The 18,364-nt window shown below is 39.2% G+C and overlaps 1 long non-coding RNA gene across 1 annotated transcript; it reads right to left on the bottom strand.

Moving 5' to 3' along the window:
• Window positions 1-373: 373 nt before the first annotated feature.
• On the bottom strand, window positions 374-17,091 carry LOC307140865. The gene is made up of 3 exons (XR_013818293.1): window positions 16,814-17,091; window positions 3,668-3,845; window positions 374-3,533 (listed from the first exon to the last, which is right to left on the bottom strand). It is a non-coding gene; the product is annotated as an uncharacterized lncRNA (long non-coding RNA).
• Window positions 17,092-18,364: the final 1,273 nt, after the last annotated feature.

An 18,364-nucleotide genomic window follows, 5' to 3' on the forward strand; every position in this document is an offset into this window, starting at 1 on the left:
TCTTGCAGCAGGACTTTATTCTGACTTTGAAGTGTGTGTGTGTGTGTGTGTGTGTTTGTTTTGCAGTGGCTGATTGGCACTTTAAAAAAAAAAAAAAAGCCCAGTTATTGGCTCTTTTAATACCTTTGTTTGTGTATGTGTGAGTGACTGTTTTTATTTACAAAAAAAAAAAAAATCACTCTGTTATAGGCTCATTCAATGGCTTTCAATGCAATGCTTTTGTGGATGTGTTTGCCACATTGAGAATGGGCTCACTCCTTTATTTGTGTGTATGTATGATCTGCATTGGATTTTTTTTATTTTTCCCATTCATTCCTATTGGTGCCCATTTTTGTCCACGAAGAAGGGATTAAGGAGGTTTTTTTTTTTTTTTCAAGCTATTAACATTGTAGAATTGAGTCAATTTTATTTGTGTGTGTTCAGGGGGCAAATTTAGGAAAAGTAGCTGAGTCTTGTACCGCTCAGATTAAGAAAAATTTTGCCCTCATTTGCCCTAAGGGGGAATTTGACTTTCCTGTAAATTAATTTTTTTAAAGTACAAACATTCTATATATTTCTCAATTAATATGCGATTAAAAATATATTAATTATATGAGAATTAGAAACAATGTTAACATATTTTTAACCCCAGTTAGAATAAATATGCCACACTGTAGCACACTGCTTTATTAAACAATACAAAAATAAAAATAACTATAATTCTTTTTTAACAGACCACATTTGCTGGAAATACGCCATCGGCAAGAAAATGGGGAAAGGAGGATTTGGCACGGTGTATGAAGGGACCCGTTGCAAGGATGGCCTTCGGGTGGCTGTGAAATTCACAGCAAAGACTAAGAACACGCCATACATCAGCCTTGTAAGTAGACTGAGCTGTCTATGTCATCTCCTCTTAGTCACTGTTTGCAATTTACAACATTTTATTTCAATAGATGAACAGACTGGACAAAATCCTCATTTGAGAAACCACTTCAATCTGATTTTCATGAAAACTATCTGTCTTCTAGCCTGACCATCCCAGACCAGTTCCTCTTGAGGTGGCCCTGACAGTTATGGCCAATCAAGGCCCCAGCTGTCGCCACATAATAGAGCAGCTGGACTGGCAGGACCATCCCGATGAGTACATCATGGTCTTAGAGCGCCCGTTGCCCTGCATGGACATGCACTGTTTGTGGGAGTCTCACGACAGACTCTTCAGTGAGGAGTTGGCACGTCACTTAATGTGGCAGGTGATTGAGGCTGCTGCCGTCTGCTGTTCCCGGGGGGTCTTCCACCGGGACATCAAGATGCCGAACCTCCTGGTCAACACAGAGAACCTGGAGGTCAAATTAATTGATTTCGGCTGTGGGGACCTCCTGAAAAACTCGTCCTACGATACCTACTCTGGTATGTATCTTTCAAACTTATAGTTTGGGACTTAAACTCAAGTGTCCAGTTACACCATGTCTTAATCAGATGAGACGTAGTGAGATATTAACAATGCACAATGCAACATTCTCAGCATAAAATTATTTTTGTTGACAAAAATTAAATGCCATTTCAGTCAGAGTAAAGTGATAAAAAATGCAGTGGTAAAGCAAACTTTGACACGTGACAAACTCTTTCCTCCAGGAACAGAACAGTACTGCCCTCCGGAGTACTTTGAGAAGGGCGAGTACCATGGGAAGCAGGCAACGGTGTGGTCGCTGGGGGTGCTGCTGTTTACTATGATCACCAGCCTTTTTCCAGACAGCACCGACATAAATTTGATGGATGCTAATGTCTGGTTCCAGCCGGGCTTCTCAGATGGTGAGAGTTTCATTACAACAAAGAAGGACAATGGAACTCTTAAACATGCAAAACAGAGAAAACAGTGGCTTTATAGATGTTATTATGGATAATGCAGGAATTTCCCCCAGTTTTACAGCTTAGACAACAAGTTTAAAGTCGAAGGTAATAATCAGACATATCTCCATCTTTCTGCACAGAATGCTGCCGTTTTATTCGGGGTTGCCTGAAGAGCGAGCCAGAGCAGAGGCTTCATCTGGAGGAGATGCTCTTCCAGGACTGGTTCAAGGTACTGAGTCTAATAAGTTAAATGAGTTTAAAGATATATTGACATTTTCTTATTGTTTTTTGTTGGGATTGATTATCTGAATATAGACATTAGCTTCCTTTCAATACCTGCTTCAACTGTCATATAGTCAATCCTCATCCACTACACAGATGACAAGTTGTATTTTTTTACCTTATAAAATGTGTTTGTCTAACTTGTACAATTTATAAATATGTTTCAGGTCCCCCTGTAGATCATGAAGAGGGTCAGCCTTGCGTCTGGCGGGCTGACATCGGTGGCCACTCCATCCCTCCAGCCTTAGCGCCTTGCGGGGCTGGCAGGCCTTGGTTGCGCCTGGCGCCTTGGCCTGAGGGGGTAGTTTTAGCGTCTTGCGGAACTACTCGCCTAGGGATGTGGACATATTGTAAATAGTTAGTTTAGTTTTAGTTAGTTTAAGTTAGCCTTTCCATCCCTCCAGCCTTAGCGTCTTGCAGGGCTGGCAGGCCTTGGTTGCGCCTGGCGCCTTGGCTTGAGGCAGTAGTTTTAGCGTCTTGCGGAACTACTCGCCTAGGGATGTGGACATATTGTAAATAGTTTGTTTAGTTTTAGTTAGTTAAGTTAGCCTTTCCATCCCTCCAGCCTTAGCGTCTTGCAGGGCTGGCAGGCCTTGGTTGCGCCTGGCGCCTTGGCTTGAGGCAGTAGTTTTAGCGTCTTGCGGAACTACTCGCCTAGGGATGTGGACATATTGTAAATAGTTTGTTTAGTTTTAGTTAGTTAAGTTAGCCTTTCCATCCCTCCAGCCTTAGCGTCTTGCGGGGCGGGCAGGCCTTGATTGCGTCTGGCACCTTGGCTTAAGGCAGTAGTTTTAGCGTTTTTTAGTAGTGGAGTCACACTCAGCTTTCCAGAGGTCCTTGTCAAGCCATCTCACAAGTTCCTTGCACTGCCACCTCAGAGGTTCCTGCTCCTTGGCCACAGAGCTCACTTTCTCAGCCGCCTTGGGCACAGAAATCCCGTCAGGGCCGCTCCAGAAATGCCAGTGAAGGCCATACAGGTTCTTGTCACTGCTGCTCCAGAACCTTCTGAGGCCCCACAGAGATTCCTGACTTAAAAGTCCCAGGACGCCACAGTCACAGTCTCTGAAGTCCCTTGCACTGTTGCTCCAAAGATTCCTGCCATTGGCAAATGGGTCCCAAAGATCCAGTCAGCCCGCTCCAGAAATCACTGTGAAGAACACCATAACGTTTCCTGACACAGCTGCTGATCCTTTGAGGTCAGAGAGGTCCGAGTCACAGGCACCAAAGAGGTTATTTGACAAGGTTCCTTTTCAGAGCTGCCGCTCCCAAAGCTTTTTGTCCAGGCCTGAAGGTTCCTGCTGCTGCAACCCCAGAACCCGCTATGGTCCCACAGCTCTGTCATAGCAGCCCCAGTTGAACAGCTTCCCAGCGGTTCCTGACATGATGCCTGAGAAAGGCTCCTCTGCTGCAGATTCATGCCACAGCTGTGTGCCACATTAAACCATAATGTTTGTGAAAAAAGCACAAAATGTGTTATTTTATTGGGAAAATATATAATAATCTGTAAATATGAACTATTTCGAGTCACAGGCACCAAAGAGGTTATTTGACAAGGTACCTTTTCAGAGCTGCCGCTCCCAAAGCTTTTTGTCCAGGCCTGAAGGTTCCTGCTGCTGCAACCCCAGAACCCGCTATGGTCCCACAGCTCTGTCATAGCAGCTCCAGTTGAACAGCTTCCCAGCGGTTCCTGACATGATGCCTGAGAAAGGCTCCTCTGCTGCAGATTCATGCCACAGCTGTGTGCCACATTAAACCACAATGTTTGTGAAAAAAGCACAAAATGTGTTATTTTATTGGGAAAACATATAATAATCTGTAAATATGAACTATTCCGATTATGCTTCAGTTCTACAGAGGTTAAGTAACTCATTTGATCAGTTTCACCAGGTAAGTAATACGAGGTAAGTGACGTCTCAAAGAGGAGTTATACTATGTGACATACAAAACTGTAATTGCTTTTACGTGCTCATTGTTTCTGCTTAAATGAATACCCAAATTTAGCTAACCGCATGATCTGTATTATCTTCTAACTGTACAGTTGTGGTAAATGGACATTATTTTGACAGAGTCACCTCTGAGAACAGATTACTCTTAATTGTAACATAGAAACATGCATTTTCTGTAAAGCTGCTTTGAAACAATATGTATTGTAAAAAGCTCAATGTGAACTGAAAAATATGTGATATCACTGAAACTGTAGACTTAAAGACTTACAAACCGTCCACTAAACGAAGTGTTTCAACTTGCATGCCATACAACGTACCTCAGTGGGAAATTTACCATCAAAAGGCATGTGACATTCCATTTTATAACATCCAAGAGGATATTTTCACTCAGTTGCATTTATGTAATTTTGCCATTGTGCAAATAAACAGCAAGATTCATTTTAAATGAGGGAGAATGCAACAAAATCTTGCATTTTGAAAAAATCCTATCATTTTGCTATCATGTTAATTATTCCAGTTTTACACAGCTCATACTGCTCAGTATGTCAACTTGCTGTAATTTCAAATAAACTTAATTTTTTTACATAAACTGAGTCTGAATTGATCACACATACAATAAAAAAATCTCTAAATGACAGAAATAGCCTGTCTCCAACCTTCAAGCTACCATCTTTGCACAACTTATTTGAACACATACTCGCTGTACAATACAGTATAATATTGTGCCTTCAGAATACAGTAGTTGCTTTCATTGTTTTTTTTCTAAATGTCCCAAATACAGTGCATTAATAGATGTATACACATTTCAGTTTTAGAGGAATGCATTGTACAGATAAAAAAAGAGTCTGCAGAAGAAAAAAAAAAAGAACAGCTACAGTACACAATTATTTTCCTTGAGGAATCTTTTGACTAAGAGGAAGAAAAAAAACAGGCCTCTTAAGGCTTATGTTGAATTAGATGGACCTTCGTCAGGAAGTATAAAGGTCTGCAGAGTAAATACTGCTATGTCATACTGCCCTTTTATATTTCAACTGAACAAAACACTGATATTTATAACCGTCATCCAAGAAAGTCTATTCTTACTAAACAAGTCGAGAGGAAAGACAAGAAAAGAAAGAAGCGGGAAGCTGTTCGCCCCGGTTCCTTTCTGTCCATTTGATGATCAATTCTAAGAGGACGTCCAATACACATAAAACCTTTTTGAAATATTTGCATCCTTCAGACTGTCTCAGCTACTCATTCTGGAATGTACAATGTTGATGGGTCAGTGTCTGTGACTACCTGCATATGATAGTAGTCGCCATGTCTTCATTAATGGCGTCTATGCCTGCGCGCCTCGTGCAAGGGCAGCAGGGTTCCAGAGGCCTGTCAGTGTAAGGTAGCAGGCAGTGTTGGGGAAAGTTACTTTGAAAAATTATGCATTACAATATTGTGTTACTTCCTTAAAAAGTAACTAATTGAGTTACTTAGTTACTTTTTAAGAAAAGTAATGTGTTACGCTACTTTTGCGTTACTTTTGCTCACCTGGGCTGGGCTTGTTTTTGTGTGGGGGTTTTTTTATAACAAAAAAGAGTTCTATTTTTGTGCAAATGTAAATACCTCTTCATACCAAAATTTAAAAAGGGAAAAAAATACTATGGTAGTCAATGGTTACTCTCTCTGCTTGGTTACAAACATTCTTCAAAATATCTTCTTTTGTGTTGAGCAGAACAATGAAACTCATACAGGTTTGAAACAACTTGAGGGTGAGTACATGATGACAGAATTTTCATTTTTGGGTGAACTATCCCTATAAGCCTCAGGCTGAGTTCAAAATCCAAATTCACGTATGAACAGTAAAGTAATCTAGTAATTTTTGCTCATGGTTTAACTGAATCATCAAAGGTCAGCAGCAAGACATTGGTCAATAAAGGTAGATTAAATGCATACATTAATTATTGGAGGTTTGCATAATACTCTGATTTTGTATTTGACTGATTTTATTCATTTTGAGGTATACTGAATCTTTATTGTGCAAGTGAGAGAGTCTAGGGGCCCTATTTTGCACCCGCGCAAAGCGCGCTTTTCCCTCCACAGAAGCACGTCGCTAAACTAGTGAATGAACTTGCGCTACCTGGGCGGTTCAGCGCAAAAAAGGAGGCGTGTTCCGGCGCAAACAATCCCTGGTGCTATTTTGCTGTTCCATTAAACAATTGCGCCACTGACCAGAAAAAACCTAGTCTAAAGTCAGTGGCGCGTTGTTCATTATGCTATTTTAAGGGCGCATGCTTGACCATAATGTATAGCGTGCACAACGCGCATACACTTTGCTCATGTAATCTACACAGATGCAACAGTTATTTTTGCAAATCATAAATTGTTACACTAAAAAAATATTAACACATGAGATGACGGAAATCATTGTGGTGTGCCACGAAGATGTGAAAAAATAGGCATAAATCTAGCTTACAAATGATTCAGGCTAATTGTAATAATTAAGGATAAGACCTGTTTGCCCAATAGTGGCAAGACATATATATATATATAAGGACATCTGACAAATTGGTTTGTCCGTCAAGAACCAGGAACAAAAATCGACTGAAAAACTGAAAAAACTGAAAGACTGAAAAAAAAGACTGTGAAATCACCTTTACCATAATGTACAACATTACAACTTCACTTCTCTGTCTTTCACTGCTCTTACAAGAACATCAGTCTCCTCGGCTGTGAACCGCTCCTGGCGTGCGCCTGGTAAATACGCCATAATAATAGCAATCCATTATGGAACTTGCGCACCTGCTTTTACAGGGAATGTTGGATGACGCTCGGATTGGTTTATTCACGTTACGCCCAAACCACACCTATGAATAATGAAGCTACTTCAGACCAACCCATTTTAGATTTGCGCCGGGCGCAAGAGCCATTTATCCCGCCGGGAAAATAGCAACAGCGCCGAGACCCGCCCACAAAGTTACTTGCGCTTCGCGTTTTGACACTTGCGTTTCAGATCGTTAAAATAGGGCCCTAGAACTACAATAACCATCATGTTTACACACAAAGCCTCTCCACTTACTCTCGATTTTTCTCAACATGGGGACAGGAGAGCTGTCAGTCAAATAAATGTGAAAAAGTAACTCAGATATTTTGTTGTAAATTTGAAAAGTAATGCGTTACTTTACTAGTTACTTGAAAAAGTAATCAGATTACGTAACTCATGTTACTTTTAATGCGTTACCCTAAACACTGGTAGCAGATGGTGCAGAGCTGAACAGTTGAATACATACCTTGTCAAAGTGACCATGTCTTTGCAAATAAACAGTCAAAAAAGAAAACAAACTAAAAAAAAAAAGAGAAATTTCATAACTGCTCTTGACTGAATCACTTTTGTAACTTTAATAAGAATAAATGTATATTTCATTTACACAGTGAAGACCCATGCATTATTTCTAGTGCTTTTTCAGGTAGGTCTATTTCATTTGTGTCTTTGTTCTATTGTAGTTTGTTTTCTTTGCTCTTTCTTCATCATAGTTTACTTGTCTTATGTAAGCTTGAGAGTTTTTTAGGCTAGTATTAGGTTTTTTAAATGATATTGAAAATTGTGATAAAAATTATGATATTGAAAATGGTATAAAACATTTTCATAGGCCTATAATAAAATACAAAAATAAACTATATCGTGATATAAAATTACACATATCGTGATATAAGGTCATATCGCCCACCCCTATAAGCTACTAATAGCTACACTGTTAAAAATTTGTTGTAATTTTACAGGAAATTCCTGGCAACTAGTTGCCGTAAATTTACAGCAAGTAAGATACAGTATTTTTCCTGTTTTTTTTATACAATAAAGTACTGTATTTATACAGTAATACTACTGTGATTATTACAGTAAAATGCTGTAATTTATTATATTTCCTGTAATTTTACTGCAACTCAGTTGCCAGGAATTTCCTGTAATTTTACAGGACAGAATTACAATGAAATATTCCTGTTATTTGTAAATATTACAATAAAATACTGTAATTTTCTGTCTTCCGCAATTAACAACAATACAATGGCCTCTTTTCTTTGTTTTATTAACACACTATGCAATAACACATTACAGACTTATAAAAGTATCCACTTTTTTTTTTCATACAAAAATTACAGTCTCACGGGAGAATCCAGCTCATTTCCAGATGTCCAGAGAGCCCATCATCAGGGGGAGGTGGGGGGTTTACTATAAAGGCTCACACCACTACTAGCCCATCAACTCAAAAGTCCAGGAGTTCTTAAGAGGGTGCAGACAGTTGTGTTGAGCCTGTGTCTCTTCTCTGCTTTGCTGCCCGCCTGGGAGAGAGAGAGAGAAAAAAAAAAAAAAGTTTCACGTTTTCATATCTGTTGATGAATACAGTGTAAAAAAATAAAATGTTACCTAATTCCTACTTGCTCATAGAAGAAAACTACCTTGATGTATTTAACATTAACAATTTATATATTACAACAACTTCACATTAGAATATTTTATGTGAATTTGAACAGTTTCCAGTCAGGATTTCTTTTTCAAATGGTTAAAATGTACATTAAAAAGTTGGATGGAGACCCAGCTATTGTCGTTAAGTGTCTGTTCCATCTAGAGTTGGTATTCATTCCCCTGCAGGACATTTATTTAAACAGAAGAGTCTGACATAGAGCAGTTTAACATCACAAAATTTGACATTAATTAATTAATTAATTAATGAAAGTCGTAAAGTATGGTTAAGGTATTTAGCAGACGCTTTTGTCCAAAGCGACACAATATACAGTAGATGCATACATACAATGACATATATTGAAGAAAAAAAAAACATTTTTACATTGTAAAAGCCAATGTAATTCTAAATGTTAAGTTGTTAAAGGGTTAGTTCACCCAAAAATGTAAATCCTGTCATTAATTCCTCATGTCGTTCCAAACCCATAAGACCTTCGTTCATCTTCAGAACACAAATGAAGATATTTCTGATGAAAACCGAGAGCTCTCTCACCCCTGCATAGACAGCAATGTAACGAACACTTTCAAGGGCCAGAAAGGAAGTAAAGACGTCGTTAAAATCTTCCATGTGACTCCAGTAGTTCAACCTTAATTTTATGAAGCGACGATAATTATTTTTAGGCGGAAAAAACAAACAAAATGACTTTATTGAACAATTTCTTCTCATCTGTGTTAGACTTCCTAGTTCTACGGCAGAACGACTTGTGCACATGCGTCGTGGTGCTCACGTGAACAGTGTCGGCCAATGGTAAGCCAGCGTTCTGAAAACGCTGCACTGTTTGCAATATGTGAACAGCGTAAGAGTCTGACACAGGCTAGAAGAAATTGTTGAATTAAGTAATTTTTTTTGTTTTATTGCACACAAAAAGTATTTTCGTGGCTTAATAACATTAAGGTGAAACCACTGGAGTCACATGGACTATTGTAACGATGTCTTTATTTCCTTTCTGGCCCTTGAAAGTGTTCGTTACATTGCTGTCTATGCAGGGGTCAGAGAGCTCTCGGTTTGCATCAGAAATATCTTAATTTGTGTTCTGAAGATGAACAAAGGTCTTACGGTTTTAAAGAGGATTAATGACAGGATTAAATTTTTTTGGGTGAACTAACCCTTTAAAAACTTAACATTTAGAATTACATTGGCTTTTACATTGTTTTTCTTCAATATATGTCATTGTATGTATGCATCTACTGTATATTGTATGTCGCTTTGGACAAAAGCATCTGCTAAATACCTTAACCATACTTCACCAAATTTGACATTAATTAATTAATTAATGAAAGTCGTAATGTTAAACTGCTGTCCGTCAGACTATGGCAATAGCTGGGTCTCCATCCAACTTTTTAATGTATATTTGAAAAAGAAATCCTGACTGGAAAAAAATTCACATAAAATATTCTAATGTGAATAAAAACTTTTATGTGGATTGACTCGATATTTCGTTGAGATAACAGAGCTGATGGAAATGCTCTCTAATTAGAATGTTTTTTTTGAGTGTGCCAAATTTGTACAAATGCACTTAATGAGCAAATGAGTTGGATGTAAACCTGTCTATTGACATCAATGCATATAGTATATCATAGAGCCTAATAATACTGGACAAAAAGGAAGTGATTAATGGGACTTTCCATATGAGAATGAGAGATCTATTTTCTTTATTAGTGTGTAAACAGTTTAAACATACCTTTGGACAAATTCAAGAGTTCTTGAGGCCTCTTTAGGATACTGCAAGTTGATGTCGTTCCATGGACATCATCCACTTGTCCGCATAGTGTCTCTCCTGAAATGCATTACAATATGATAACTAAAAGAGCACTAGAAAACTGCACGACATAAACACACACAAGTGGCGATGTTGGCATGCAGAATTCCAGCACAGTGCTATTAAACAAAAAAGGGAAGAATATACCTTGCACAATTAAGCAAGGTGTACTGGGTAGGGTCTCTCTCTGGATATCAGCAGCTGTGGCATTGGGCTAGGGAATAAAAATGTAAACATTACAAAAGGTAAATTACACAGCAAATTACAATTACTATTATTTTAATATTCCATACAGTATGCCATGCAGCCATATATAATTTGAGACAAAGAAAATGGTCCACTCAACACAGAAGAAAAAAAATGGCTAATATTTTTAATATACTTTATGTATGCTACACCATCTAAAACAGTTAAAGGATGTTAGCCAGTCAACTCCCTATAGCGGTTCAGACTAGGGGTGCACCGATCCGATATTAGGATCGGATATCGGCCGCGATACTGACAAAATAGCTGGATCGGGGATCGGAAAAATTAACAGATCCACAAGCCGATCCAGGTGTTTTTTTTTCCGTCGCAGCAGAACCTACGTCATTCGTCAGCTTCACGTGTGTCGCATGCTAGAAGGGAGCGAGCCACGGCTGTGTGGAGGAGATATTTCACGCTTGCCACGCCAACTAGTTCGTCGCTGTTTCGAGGGTATTGCTGCAAAGTCAGGGTCTTTCCTGCATTGATATTTTTTTGACGGCCAAAGCCTAATTTGATGAGTTATTGTGATTTACGAGTGATGTAGAACAGATGCTGCGCTTGTGACTGAGTGACAGAGAGACCGATCTGAGAGCTCCTCCCCCGCGCGCGCTCTCTGGGTCTTCAAAATAATCAGTGTTCGCTCTCATATTTCACATATTAATCCAAATCAAAAGCTCGGAAGACCGAAACCATGTTGCACGTGACACATTCGGACAATTTTGTCCTTGAATTATCACTGGGTGTGAATTGCGCTCAAAAAACATTGACTCTTCTCTGACCAGCTGACATAAAGCATACTTTCAATAAGCGGGAGACAAATTATATCCAGTTATGAAGTGTTTTCTGTGTGTTGACATCTTTCGCGATGTTCTAACAGACGGGATTCGCACACAACGCGTCTGCTAATGTCCGATTCGTGACCTAATGACTCCTTTGAACCGAATCATTTTAACGAGTGGCCAGAACAACTGATCTGTCCAACACTGAACTCATGAACTCAGTTTATTAATTTACTCAGAACGCAACTGAAATGAGAACACAAGTGTGCTTACCCAATTTAGCAAGAGTGGGTAGTAAGAATTATTTTTAATTATCAAAAGTATTTCATCTTATTTCTGTTGACAATGTGTAGTAAAATAAATAGGCCTAGCCTACAATCATTTAATCTGGAGTGAGGTGAAACCAGAACAAAGTTGTTATTAGCTAGCTGAAAATTTTTATTAAATTGCATATGGCAGAAAATTAGACTATTTGTTAATTTGTAATGCTACTTTTTAATATTGATATGATTATATACCAAAACAATTATCTGTAGTGTAAAAAAATGTTTGGTAACTGTCAGATTACTATTGTATGTTTGACCAATACACTGTTTTTTGTTTCCACTGCTACATTTTATTTATTTAAAGAAGTTAGATTACATTCTATTTTAGATTTGAATGCACAATTGTTTTTTAAATAAATAAGAATTCAACACCTTACATACATCTGTTATTTTGTCTTAGTTATGTTTAGTTAGTAAAGTCTGGTGCCTTTAGTCTCTTCAAGGAAGGTATAAGGTGGAAGATATACAGTTTATTATTAATTCAACAATATATCGGATCGGTATCGGGTATCGACAGATACACAAAGCCCAGGCATCGGTATCGGGACTGAAAAAGTCGGATCGGTGCACCCCTAGTTCAGACTGTCTATGGAATATTAGAATAATTTGGAATAGATAGTCTGTGTGAAGACTATATTATCAACACAATGGTATTGCACAAACAATTTACAAAATAACTGTTGGAAGAGAGAACGAGCCAAAGTAAGTGTGTGTGTGTGTGTGTGTGTGTGTATTTGCAAGTTATACTCACATGAGTCTTAATAATGTAGATGGTCTTGCTGCCATTCTTTACTTAATAGACATCCAAGACTTCACCCACACCTGTTGTCAATTACAAGACAGCAAAACAGAAGTCATAATAACGTTACAATAGCCTGACCGGTAATCGATGCAATAATAACCTGAGCTAAGGAAGCTGACCGGGCTACTAATGTTTATTTTTACAGTCTAACGTTAGTCTAGTGGGCCAATGTTAATGATGCTAACATTTTTTGAGCTATCGTCATTGCGGTGGTTTTCCATTAGTTACTAGTTCAGCTCGCCTCAACTGTATTCCCCATGTTTGCTTTTCCATTGTGAAAATCTCGTGCCTTGTGGCTGTAAGGTAACTGTGACTGTACCCGTCGAGGTAACAAGGCGAGCCGATGAGATGACGTTCAGATCAACGGCTCTGGTTCTGATATAACTGACAACAAATCCGTGTCTGAAATAATCCAGCTAGGAGCCGATGTGCAGCTAATTTACTCCCGCGGCGGTTACAGCTGCTGCTGAGTTTGTCTAACGTTACGTTAGTATATGATTCCTTCGGTGTTGACCGTTCAGGGCCGCGGTGAAGTTCGCGTCTTACTCTATCCAACTTAACTAACGGTGAAGTTAGTTAAGTTGGATAGAGTAAGACGCGAACTTCACCGCGGTCAGTTCAGGAGGTTTCTACCGGGAGCGAGCGAGTCGAGGCGAGCTAATTTTAGTAACGGGACCTAACGCTAATGTCACGGAAATAGACCAAACTAAACAAACAGCACTCACTCAGATCACCGGTATTAATCCATAGACTTATAAAATAAATGTCATGTTACATACCTGAGATGTTCCTTCTTCCAAAAATGGTTGAATACTTCTGGTACCGTTGGCCGGCTGGCCGCGTAAATTTCGAAATTCAAACAGCAGCGATCCCACAATGCTATGCGGTTGCTGTAAAAGAACGCTTCTACAGTGTAGATACAATAATATTACAGGACTGACCAAAAATTTCCCGTCATGCATTTGCATTTACAGGAAAACCGTGAATACAATACGTTGTTGTAAAATTTATTGTAAAAATTACATCAATTGCTAACAGTGTAGCTAGTAGGGGTGGCACGGTACATGAAAAAAAACCGAACCGTTCGGCTCGCTTGTCTCGGTTCGGAGCGTGTGCGTCGCACGGTTTCGAAGCATGCGCAATGTATCCTCGTGCCCGCATTTTACCTCAGACAGTGGGTGTCCTTTTCGCTCGAAATAAGAGGTGTGTGTGTGGACATACAGTAAAATAAAGTAATAGTGTAGTGCTGCAGGTCACGTCATGTGTAGAAATTAGGGGTGTAACGGTACACAAAACTGACGGTTCGGTACGTACCTCGGTTTTGAAGTCACGGTTCGGTACGAGTTCGGTACAGCAGATTTACAAAATTGCTTTTTATTTATTTTTTATATTTAACAGTGGTTTACTGGAGAAAAAAGTGTCCTTGAATGAATTAAATTATATCTAAAAGTTTATTTAAGATATTTCTGTAAATTATATAGGGAGCCCTTACTTGCACATTAATATTAAAGGTTCACAACAGAGCCCAAACTATTAGCCTAAATTCAGTTGCTATTTATTTTTAGGTATAATAATCAACACTCAAATAACACATTGTGTGCAAATATGTAAACTTCACATAAGGCAGTTTTTGCATTAACTTCTAAATCTAATTATAAAATAGTTTTTTTCTCCAAATCGTTGTTGAAATATAATAATTTATATACAGTGTCTGTCATTTTCATGAAAGGTTTATTTAACATGCATGAAATAATCAAGACATCACTAACAGGTTAAGTAGAATATAATGAATATAACGGCTAATATAGAGCATATATTTAGCGAAAGAGTTGATTTCTCTAGTGAATAAAATTCTGTGGACACTGAATGACTGCCTGAGGTAAATGTGATGCTAACGTTACATGACATTGTTTAGTTCACAAGCAGTTATATTGACATCTTTCCGCAGTTGAAACACTGATTTAGCGATTACACCACATATATACATGACAGTAAATTGTAATGTATCCTCAGCATACCTTCAGATCGTCATTCATGTTTATTCTTGAATCTTTAGTAACAGATGATCGATCGCCTTCACAGATGATCGCGTTCAGGCGCGTGCGCGTCGCGCGGCCGCTTGAACTGTGATCAGTGACCAGTCACGCCACATAGAGCGTCAAAACGGCATTTATCGTTTGAATTTCGTGATAAAAATGGACTATATACTTAATATGTTCGTGTGGGAACTCGGATTGAAGTGTGTTCCGCGCTTACAACAAGCCGACAGTGAACTGTTAAAGATTACATTCATAACCGTTCGACGCGTGCACCGTTCACAAATGATCGCGGTCACGCGCGCGCGCCGCGCGGCCACTTGAACTGTGTTTAGTGATCACTGATCAGTCACGCACATTAAAGAGCATCAAAACGTCATTTATAGTTTGAATTTCATGATAATATGGACTGAATACTTAATATGTTCGTGTGGGAACTCGGATTGAAGTGTGTTCCGCGCTTACAACAAGCCGACTGTTAACTGTTAAACATTACATTCATAACCGTTCGGTACACGCGTGCACCGTACCGGAAGCCCTGTACCGAAACGGTTCAATACGAATACGTGTACCGTTACACCCCTACTAGAAATGCAAGTGGGAGAGATAAGGAAGGCTGCCCGGAGTTGGAGGATGCGCCAGCGACGTATAGCAGGAAGGGCAGATACTGTGCGTATGGAAAACGGGAGCCGCGCGTGCCCTGTCTCGCGCAGCTGAACCGCGGCTCGTGTATTGCAAATAAAGACAAATATTGTCCGTTCTGTCACATTTTCCGGTGTTCTCCTCCGACCCCTGTCTGTATCATGCTTTGATTTATGATGGGCAGCATATATCTGATGCAAATGCGACCGTGTTCCCCTCTGTTTCATACACACATGCATATAACATGTTGTATATAAGTAGTTCACATGATAAATGTAACATTTAAAAGTTAAGATATGCTTCTAGTTTTAATAATTTAAACATGCCTTTGAAGTTTGGGCGAAAACTTCTGGCAGTGTTGTGTTTTTGTGTATTTTTGTTTCTTTTCACAGCGCTGGTTGTCATATGGTGAACCCTTGCTGAACACACGGAACACTTCATGGTGAAATTTGTTAATCAGGTCAGCTGAATTAAAGCCACAGTGCATTGTTCTGATCAAAATTGACATGATTAACATGAAAAATGTTACACCAATGTGTTGGACTCAGTAGACAGCCAGTTAGGAAACAACTTCTACATGATATAACAATTGTGGATGATTAAGCTATATATCATATGCTGATGTAAATTTCTGGAGTGTTAACGATTAAAAAAAAAACAACAAGAACCGTACAGAACCGAAAACCGTGACCCTAAAACCTTGGGTTTTGTGAACCGTGCCACCCCTACTAGCTAGCACCCACTTTTTAATAAAGATTACTATGTGTTACAGCACCTAATTAATATTCATAAGCCAAGCTGTTGTAATATTTTTAAACAAAACAATTTGGCAGTTGAAGTTAATTCTGTAAGGTCTGAATTAAGAGCTTGTGAACAGGAAATGAGTCAAATTTAAATCTCAGAAAATCTGTCAATACCCAGCCCTAGTTTACACGCTATTTGATGTCACATTTTGTAATGTCTCCTTTTCTGTACAGTCGACTGGCTCCTTTTCTGTACAGTCGACTGGCTCCTTTTCCTCCTCAGAAAAAAAACATTCCTGTTAGCTGTAGCCAGGCCCATTGTGCGGCTCTAGCTCTTTGGTTGCCCTAGGCGAGATTGTGACTCAAACTATGGATGAACAAACAAAAATGCTTTTATAGTCACTCCAACACTTAATCAAGAAAATTAAGACTTGAAGGATCAACTGCAATAAATTGATCATACACAAATGCTAGAAAGAATGTTCAAGGATATTTACCAAATATTAACTCCATAAACTGTGCAAAAACTCTCTTAAGCACCTGTAAAGACACTTAAGCAAATTATGACCTATAAACTGGATTAACTATACCCTCTACAAACAAAAGTGCTATTATGGATACACTGTACTTACCACTACAAAATAAAAATATTCAAGTTCTTGTAGCTTTATCCCTATCTTAAATAATAAAAGATGAACAGTTGTTTCTGGCATTTCTATTCACCTTCAAAATTGACGCAGCATTAAAATTTGGCTCGTCTGGATTTCCTTATTGTCAGTGAAATGCGTAGTAATATGTAGATAACTAGCTAGCTAGTGATAGCTTAGTGACAGCAATGAAACGTCCAATGCCGTCCAATATAAGTTGATATCGATAATACGAAGTAAATTTATTTCGTTTGACACCTTTATGGATGAGATGAGAAGACTTACCTGGGCTTTCTTTTGATCGTCTGCCTTTCTCTTTTTCCGTCCCTGTGCACTCGAGGGTTTAGACCGCTTCATTTTTGAAGAACGCGCCAACGCATACCTGTGTCATTTTGGCGAAGTCTAGCACAGGCCGTGTGCATGGTCTGTCCGCTTTCGGCCAGGTTTGAGCAGGAGAAGGTCGCAGGGCTGAGAATAATGGAACGTGAAAGTTGATGAGGATTGAGGAAGAGTACGGAGCATCGAAGACAGTGTGCTTCAGGCGGAAAAGACAGGTTCGTCACAGGTGCTAGGGGCGAGCGGACGGTTCAGGGCTGGAGCTGAGCACCCCCTGCAGGCTGGCCTTCGAAGGAGAGCAGAGCTGCCAGTAACTGCTCTCTGAAAGAGATCAGAAATGGTTGTATAAGTAAATACCCTTCTACGCTCCTCAGCATCAAATGTGACACTTTACAGATTTATTCAGAAGTATTCTACAACATAAAATACATCAGTAATACCCCCTTATACATTTTTTAACACTTTTACTTGTATTAAAAAAGCAGATTGCTACTAAGTCGCTAAATGGTACAACAGTACTATCCAGGGCCGTGCACAGACATTTTGAGGGGCAGTGGCCCAAACCAAGAAAAGAGGCACTGGGGTTGGGGGCGAGGATTGGGTGCTTGTCCATACAAATTATCCATCTTACTCTTACTAGTCAGTCAAAACAGTTTTGATCTAAATTTTGTGTCTATCGTAAATAGTGATATATGACATTGTATTATGTTGAATATCAAAGTTTTTGTGTCTATTTGTTAATGAGGGATTTGTGGACACAATGTTTTTGGTTTTGTGGAGTAAATGTTATAGCTTTTATTTTGAAGTAAAAAGATAAAATTAGACTCTTGGGGTAAGATGACCCAGCCATATTTGGCACAGAAGGCCCCAAGTGGCATGTTGTTACTTTGTATATTGCAAATACAGACGAATATTGTCCATTATGTCACATTTTCCGTTCTTCTACTCCGACCCGTCTGTCTCGTGCTTTGATTTATGATGGGCTGCATATATCTGCTGCAAATGCGACCTGTTCCCCACTGTCTCATACACTATGCATATAACATGCTGTATGTTAAACGCACTGCAATGCACCCCCGTCCCTAGGAAGGCTGAACAAAGTGGACCTGCAATCCTGATGAAAATAACAGCGTTTCGTCGGCATTGGCAACAACACTCCAGCCTACTAACCACAACAAAGCTTCCACAACAGGCCCTGCTAGTGGTCTCCAATTACAGCACACATGAATAGGGGCTGCTTGGTGACAGGTGTGTCTAGGAAAGCAGCACACTCAAGGAGGCTGTTCCTCTGGCCTGATGCCACTGTGGGAACTCCTACACAAAGCATTAATGACACATGATGTACAGATACTAGTGCATGTTATTCAGTAGGGCTGAGTAAAAAAAAAAAATCTTGGTTTTAATCGATTCTCATTTTTATGAACCCATATCGATTTTTAAATCCTAAGTATCGATACTGCAGTCATTTTCAGCTGATGAATCAACAGGACATTGTAACGT

The sequence above is a fragment of the Gobio gobio genome (assembly GCF_949357685.1).
Source record: "Gobio gobio genome assembly, chromosome: 17".
In the NCBI taxonomy this organism is placed as follows: domain Eukaryota; kingdom Metazoa; phylum Chordata; class Actinopteri; order Cypriniformes; family Gobionidae; genus Gobio; species Gobio gobio.